We start from the raw sequence: 7190 nt of genomic DNA, 5'->3' as shown, positions 1-7190 counted from the left end.
CCCTAATAATTAGTATTTAAAATAATAAAGAATAACATAGCTAAGTGGCAAGGAGAGCATGCAGGCACAAAGAAAACCTAAATTCAAACTACATCTTTATTAATTTTAGAATTTTTTTTCGAACAGTTCGATTGAACTGGTTTTGACTGGTTCTATTTTTTAAGAGGTTCAAAGACCGGACCGAATCGATTAGGAGTCCGATTCACCAATTTTTGGTCGAATTAGCCGGTCCGGTCTAGTTCTTACAACTATAATTTCAAATTTTAAATCTCATTTTTACTTTAAACATAACTTCCATATAATTTAAGAATGTGTTTGGTCTCAAAATATTTTTATTTTATTCAAATCTTCATTTCTCCAAAATTTTATTTATACCATTTTTGAAACCACATTAATATAAACTACTTCCATGTTACATAGTCATTTTAATGATTCATTAATGTGATAAGGAGAAATTAATTTTCAGTGTATTTTGTAATACTTAATAACTCAATATTTCATTCATTTATTCATTTAATTTAAATTTTAAATATTTTAAAATATTTTAATTTTACCCATTTAAATATTGAGAACCACTCACATAAAGACGGTTAAAACGTCTTTTTTTAAGATATTTTTTTAATAATTAAAATTTAATCTATATAATTGATTAAATTGTATTATTTTTGTCAAAACTAAATAAAATAAATCGGTTTGACCGAAAAATCGATAGGCCAAATCTTAAACCAATTTAAATTAATATTTTTTATAAAAATGACTATAATACCTCTATTATAGAAAATGACTTAAAATATTTCTATTATATATTTTAAAAACTCTAAATCCTAATCTTTCTCTTCTCTCTATGCCATCATTGAATTAGAATTTAGAATTTTTAAAATAATATATATAATAAGAATATTTTGGTCATTTTTTATAATAAGAGTATTATAGCCATTTTCTATAAAAAAGAATATTAATTTAGATCGATTCAAGATTTGATTTATCGATTTTTCGGTCAAATCAGTTTATTTGGTCGATTATATAGGTTAAATTTTAATTATTAAAAAGCGTCTTTAAAAAAAGACATTTAAGCGTCTTTATGTGAGTGGCTCCCTTAAATATTTCATTCATAATGTACAATAAAAAAGTTAACACAAGTATTCAACTACACTCATTCCATTTCACCATGACCCCATCCCAATTCAGTTCATCATTATCCAAAAAAGCTTTCTTCTATAATTACTAAAAACATACCTAAACCCAACAAACACATTTGGACAAAGTAAAGTAAATTCAATGTAAGTTGGTACAGATAGATGATGGTCTGTGTTCCTTAACCATCTTTTTCAGGTTCGATATTCACTGGAGAATGGGAATAAAATTTGCTTGCTTGAGAGGGTCGCTAACTTTGTGCCTCTGCAGTATCCGAGGGAATAGTCATTGGGCTACTACCCTAATGGATACGTTGATAAAAAAAAAGTAAAGTAAGCCCAAAAAGTTATTCAGCTAAAGCTAACACCATGGCTTGGCTTAACATCACCTTCACAGTCAATGAGTCTTATCTCAAGTGGCATATGTTACTCTTTCTTATCAAGAGGTCTTAGGTTCAAGCCTCATATAATACAAACTACAAACTTGATCAAAAAGAAGATATCATGTGTGTGGGTGTGGTGTGTGTGAGTGTGTAACCTAAAATTGGAGTTATCCAATCACCTTTTACTGTATATAATAAGAGAAAAAATCTTGATAATCACTCAAACACAACTCCCAACATCTTGACCGTTAATATTGTTTATGTTATATGTTAATGGTGGATATGATCGGAACATCATATTCATATCAAATACAGCGGAATATTTGAACTGCTTTCCATATTATAATTTAGTTAAAATGCTAAAATTAAAAGAATAAACTATTATTCTACTCACAAAAATGAGGACCTTGACAAATTTACTCATTAAAAAAAGAAATTAACTTTGTATTCTGAAAAAAAGAAATCCGATGAATAAAAATATTCAAATTCTAAAATATTACTCAAAATTTCAAATTACTATTTATATCCTAATCCAATCTCTAATTTTCAATCCTCAACTCTTTACCAATATCTCCACCCTACCAACAACCACCAACACCTCATCTCAATACCTCACCCTATCCCATCCCATCCCACCACTGTCCCGCCCCACTCTTTAGTTGTAATTTTTTATTATCTTCTTTTTAATTGTGTAATTTTTTTTATCATTTTTTTTCTTTTTAATATATTTTTTCTATTTTTTTCTTCTCGTCTTGTTATTATCTTTTTTGAGAATGAGAGAAAAAAACATAAAAAATAGAACAAAAAAAATATATGATGATCATGCAGAAGAAGAAGGAAAAAGATGTAAAAAAAGAGCAGTACATGAACGTATAAAAAAATGCTTGACAAGTTGGCCGCCTATCATTTCTGTAATTTCATAATCCATTTTCCTAGTTTTTAACTAACTAACTTTCAAAGTCACCAAAAGAAACAACTAACCTCCAAATCAAATTTAATTTACCTATTTAATTTCATATATTCATTCTAACTACTCCTACTCCCTCCTAGTACACGCCCATAATCCACGTGTTTAGCCTATCACTTTCATTCTTTTTGCTTTCATTCATATGAATTGGATAATTCCCGTATTACATCATAAAATACGGCTATGGATTCCTTACTCCTATTACGTGGAAGTACCATTAATCTATCTAAAAATATTTACAAATTAAATTTCATTTTTTAATTTTTAAAAAATTAATAATTAAAATTTTGTCTTTCTAATTTTATTTTTCACATTTTTTCCTCTTCTTTTAACCATAGTTTCAGAGATAAAAGATGTCTCTGGTAGGATTTTTTCATTAATGCTCATGTTCTTCTCCCATCTCTGTTACCATTGTCGCTATTGTTGTCTGCACTCAGATCAGCACTGCCACTACCATTTCTACTGTCTTCACACCCCACTTTTCAGTTCCTCTGCGTTGTTGTGCTTCGTCTCTGTTCCTGCAAACTACTCAGGTTTCATTTTATTTTATTTTGTTTTAATACTTTTTCTATGAGAATTTTTGTGAATTTAGAGGTTTTTCTACTGTCTTTGCACCACCATTTTTATATTATTTTATCCCTCTGCCCTGCTTTTTTTCTTTTTCGAAAAGAAATTGCAGTAAGTCGCTGGAACAATCTTGATTATGTGAGACATGAGTCCGAGAGATACATCATGCAGAATTGGTCTTTCTTTATCAATTAGAAGTTAAATCTTGTTGCCTATAGAATTGTTAGACTTAATAATTGATTAATTATTATTTTGTAATGTGTTTGCATAAAGAATTAATTGATCCAACATGTCCATGAGAATTGAAAATCTTAATCTTTTCTAACAAAGAACTATCTTAATTAATTTTGGATTCGTTTTGTAGCATCTAATTTTAGTTATACACAATCAAATGTACTTTCTGTCATCCTAATGTAGTAGAGTTGTGTTCAGTATTCAGTGTTAGTAAAAAAGAAAACAGGCTTCAGTTGTGAGCAAGGAGAATAGGCCCTGTTCATCCTCTGCATTCCTAATTTGTTATTTAACAGAATTTGAAAGTTCTTGTTCTGGTAGAATTCCACAATAATCTTTATAAAATTATTTGCTAGAGTATGCCTTTTGAGAAGTGTGTAAATGTGTAATTTTGATTGGCAATAAATTTATTTGAGTTTAATAGTTTTACATGAATGTTGTTTTGATTTTAAAAGAATTGTATAGTAAACCATTTTTCAATTAAAAGTTTCTTGTCCTTATATGTCGGTGATGATATTTTGCATTTGTGAGAATCATGATAGTTTGCACTACCTTTGGCCATAGCTTTCCACATAGAATACATACCACAACCAAAAGAAAGCTGTAAATTTGATGACATGTGACATGGTTAGATTAGATATATCCATATATCTAGAATGTGCACAACGTAATAATCCATGTTTGTGTTCGTTGGTCATCAATCTTAAATTTTGTGCATAAAATACAGTGTAGAATGAAATAGATACCTGAGTAATTCCCTTGCTATGGGTGAGACCATGATTTATGCCTCTCTCACCACTTTCTAAGTCTTCCCTTCTCTTAATAGCTTCCTCATCTTGGTAGAATTGATAATCTTGATACTTAGGAAGCACTAGGAGTCACAATATCAAATCTATTAGTATAAAATTGTGACTTTAATTAACTATGCTGTTTGGTATTCTATATTTTGTTCAAAGTAGATTCTTGACTTACTTGAAAATTGCTCCTCTTTTTATTCTTTAGGAGTCAATATTATGCTCAAGCGCCACATAGGATTTCTGGTGTTCAATATTCTGAAAACTATCAACACCAATTTGATCCTAGATATGGAAGAGGATATGGTGTTCCTACACCACACCAGCAATCTCAACAGCCTAATTTTATGTGTTCCACCTGCTCAGGTTCTCCAACCTCTCCAAATATTTTAACATATAACAACTTAAACCATTAAGAAACTAACAGTAGCAGCTTTTTGTGTCTTTCTTTGGAGTTGGTGTTCAATTGTTTCATGTTTTTGTCATTGTAAACAATCACCTCTAGATTGTTTTGAAAAACAGAATTATGAGCTTGTGTATTATATATCATTTAAGCTACATTTTTCTTCTGTTTATACATGCCAAATAGATTGTGATGGAGACCAAATGTTATTGAATGCATTTTTTACTTCTTTGGTACCATTATCTTTTGTCAAATTTGGTCTGAAGCATTAGAAGATTTCATAGAGTGATCATTGCCTCCGCATTGATGTTACAGATAACCTCTGATTTATTCTATCATTATTTTTTTTTTGTGCTTAATTTGTGACATGCTGTGATTTTTAGGATCTTTTGGTTTTGAAGTATGGAAGCAAAAAAAGTGATTCACTGGTGTAATAAAGATAGTCTCAAAATCTGAATTATATAAGAAAATTTATTTATCTATTAGTGCTTTCTCATTTTAAATCCATTTATCTGGTGAATGAACTAAATATTACTTCACTGTATTGACATTCATCTTACCCCCTTTGTTTGTTCTTTTGTTTGCAAAAAAGAAGTTTTGCATCTTTACAAGTGCAAGATGAAAGCAGGAGTTATTATTGAACCAACAATAGATAATTGTATTCTAAATATAAAGCTCTAGAGTATTTCAAGTAGAATGGTCTTGAAAAATAAGTTTATTCATAATTGCTTTATGAACTTGAAGTTGATTGGCACACAATGACTTTTACTAGGGAAAGGTGCAATTGATTCTCAAAAATTGGAATAATATTCTGGTGTAATAATTGTGTGACTTTATTTTATGATTGATGTTGTACTTTGTAGCTTTATAGAATTATTTGTAATAAGTTATATTGTATTATATAACTTAAAATAGATTAATTATATCTTATAAATTCAGGATATGTTTGAAATTTGCTATTATTCATTATTTGGATTAAATTATATTGTATCTATTATACCAGAATTAATTAGTTACGATAATATATAAATCACTAATAACTTATAAACCGAAGTTAAGTTCTTCTTTAAGAATTCAATGTTTTAGTTTAGAAGAGGTGGTTGCTCCCTCGGCAAAAGAGCATAAGGGAAAAAAATTTGCAGCAAACTGAACGGTTGTAAACCCCTTAACCATTTACTTGCACAATTCCATACTACTAAACTATTATAATTAGTGGATACTTTCTGTAGGACTCTTCTATCATACAAAATATGGGAGAATGGATGATGCATATAAGGTGTTTGATGAAAATTGTCAATGAAAAATTTGTGGCTTATACCACTATGATTCGTATGCTTATAGTGCAAATTCTTGCCTCTATCTGACGTTGGTATATTCATGCTCTTATTTTGGAAGAGATTATTAACAATTTAATTCATTATTTGGAAGCTATTTGATTTTCAATAAAGGAACATCCTTCAACAATTTCAGTTGTGTAGAAATGAAGCAGCATGATTCCATTGAAGTTCACAACAATTTAGCAATGGATAATTTAGTGAATATGCTAAAGAAAACCATGGTCATGAATGAATCAAATGTGTTAGGAACTTATGAAACCCACTGAAAGTTCTAGATCATGAAGAATGAGAAGAATACATGCTTAGTTCCTGAATCACCTCTACCATGTTTGGCCTTTGCTCAGAAAGCTCATGAGTGTACATCACTGCAATCTTTGAAAGAATTGCTGCTTCTGGTTTCAAATATTTTCACTTTAGATTTGTGTCCACAAAATCATCAAATCTGAAAAACTCAACTGCCATTCTGATTGAACCCCCTACTATTGTCTTCTCAGATAGGACTTGAAGAACAATGACACCGAATGTAGAAACGTCGCTCTTCTCGGTGATGCGTCCAGCGGTAATGTATTCAGGAGCTAGGTATCCCATGGCAGCACCAACTTTCAGTGCCGAGTAAACAATGCCGTCTGCTAGAAACTTGGGGATCCCAGCATCCAGATCAATGGGTTAAACTGATTGTCAAAAAGAACTTTTTCGACTAAAATATTTTGGTGAACTATTGTAGGTTTGCTTGCTTCATTACTGTGAAGATATCCAAAACCTGGTTAAAAAGGATTAGCAAATACTCAATATCAACCAGATAGATCTTATGTTCATTCTGCATAATGATTATAGTTTAATCTTTACTATAGGTTCATAATAGTCGTCTTAATTCATGTAACCAATGTTAAATACTAAATAGTTGAAAAATACCTTGTTGTAAGAAAGAGGCAAATTTTCTGATCTACAATGAGTTTCTTAGAAAATATTGGGTGTCGAAAAAAGAACTAACCTTTTGCATTGCCCTTGCTGATGGAAACCCTCTTAGACGACTCAGACACATTTTCACTTCCATCTTCCATATCAAGATATATAGAGTGCCACTGGTTACAAAATCGTAGACAAGGTAACATTCACCTCTACTACTTGAGCAACAAAAACCTCTCATCTTTACAATGTTTTTATGTCTCAGTGAGGTTAGCAGGCTCAATCCCTTCAAGAATTCAACTTCCTCAGGTATGCAGCATGTCACATTAATACTTCTGATGGCCACAGGAGAACCATCTCTGAGAACTCCTTTGTAGACGGCAGAGAATTTGCTCTTACCCAATAAATATAGAAGCAAGTGAGAAAGTATCCATATGAAGCTGAACAAGATTATGCAAACACATTACAA

At 30.5% G+C, this 7190-nt stretch overlaps 1 long non-coding RNA gene across 1 annotated transcript; it reads right to left on the bottom strand.

Moving 5' to 3' along the window:
• Positions 1 to 6040: 6040 nt before the first annotated feature.
• On the bottom strand, positions 6041 to 7190 carry LOC140178103 (uncharacterized). The gene is made up of 2 exons (XR_011870343.1): positions 6807 to 7190; positions 6041 to 6575 (listed from the first exon to the last, which is right to left on the bottom strand). It is a non-coding gene; the product is annotated as an uncharacterized lncRNA (long non-coding RNA).

The sequence above is a fragment of the Arachis hypogaea genome, chromosome 13, assembly GCF_003086295.3.
Source record: "Arachis hypogaea cultivar Tifrunner chromosome 13, arahy.Tifrunner.gnm2.J5K5, whole genome shotgun sequence".
Lineage (NCBI taxonomy): Eukaryota > Viridiplantae > Streptophyta > Magnoliopsida > Fabales > Fabaceae > Arachis > Arachis hypogaea.
Note: the sequence above shows the minus strand (reverse complement) of the source record. Positions and strands in the feature narration are given on the sequence as shown.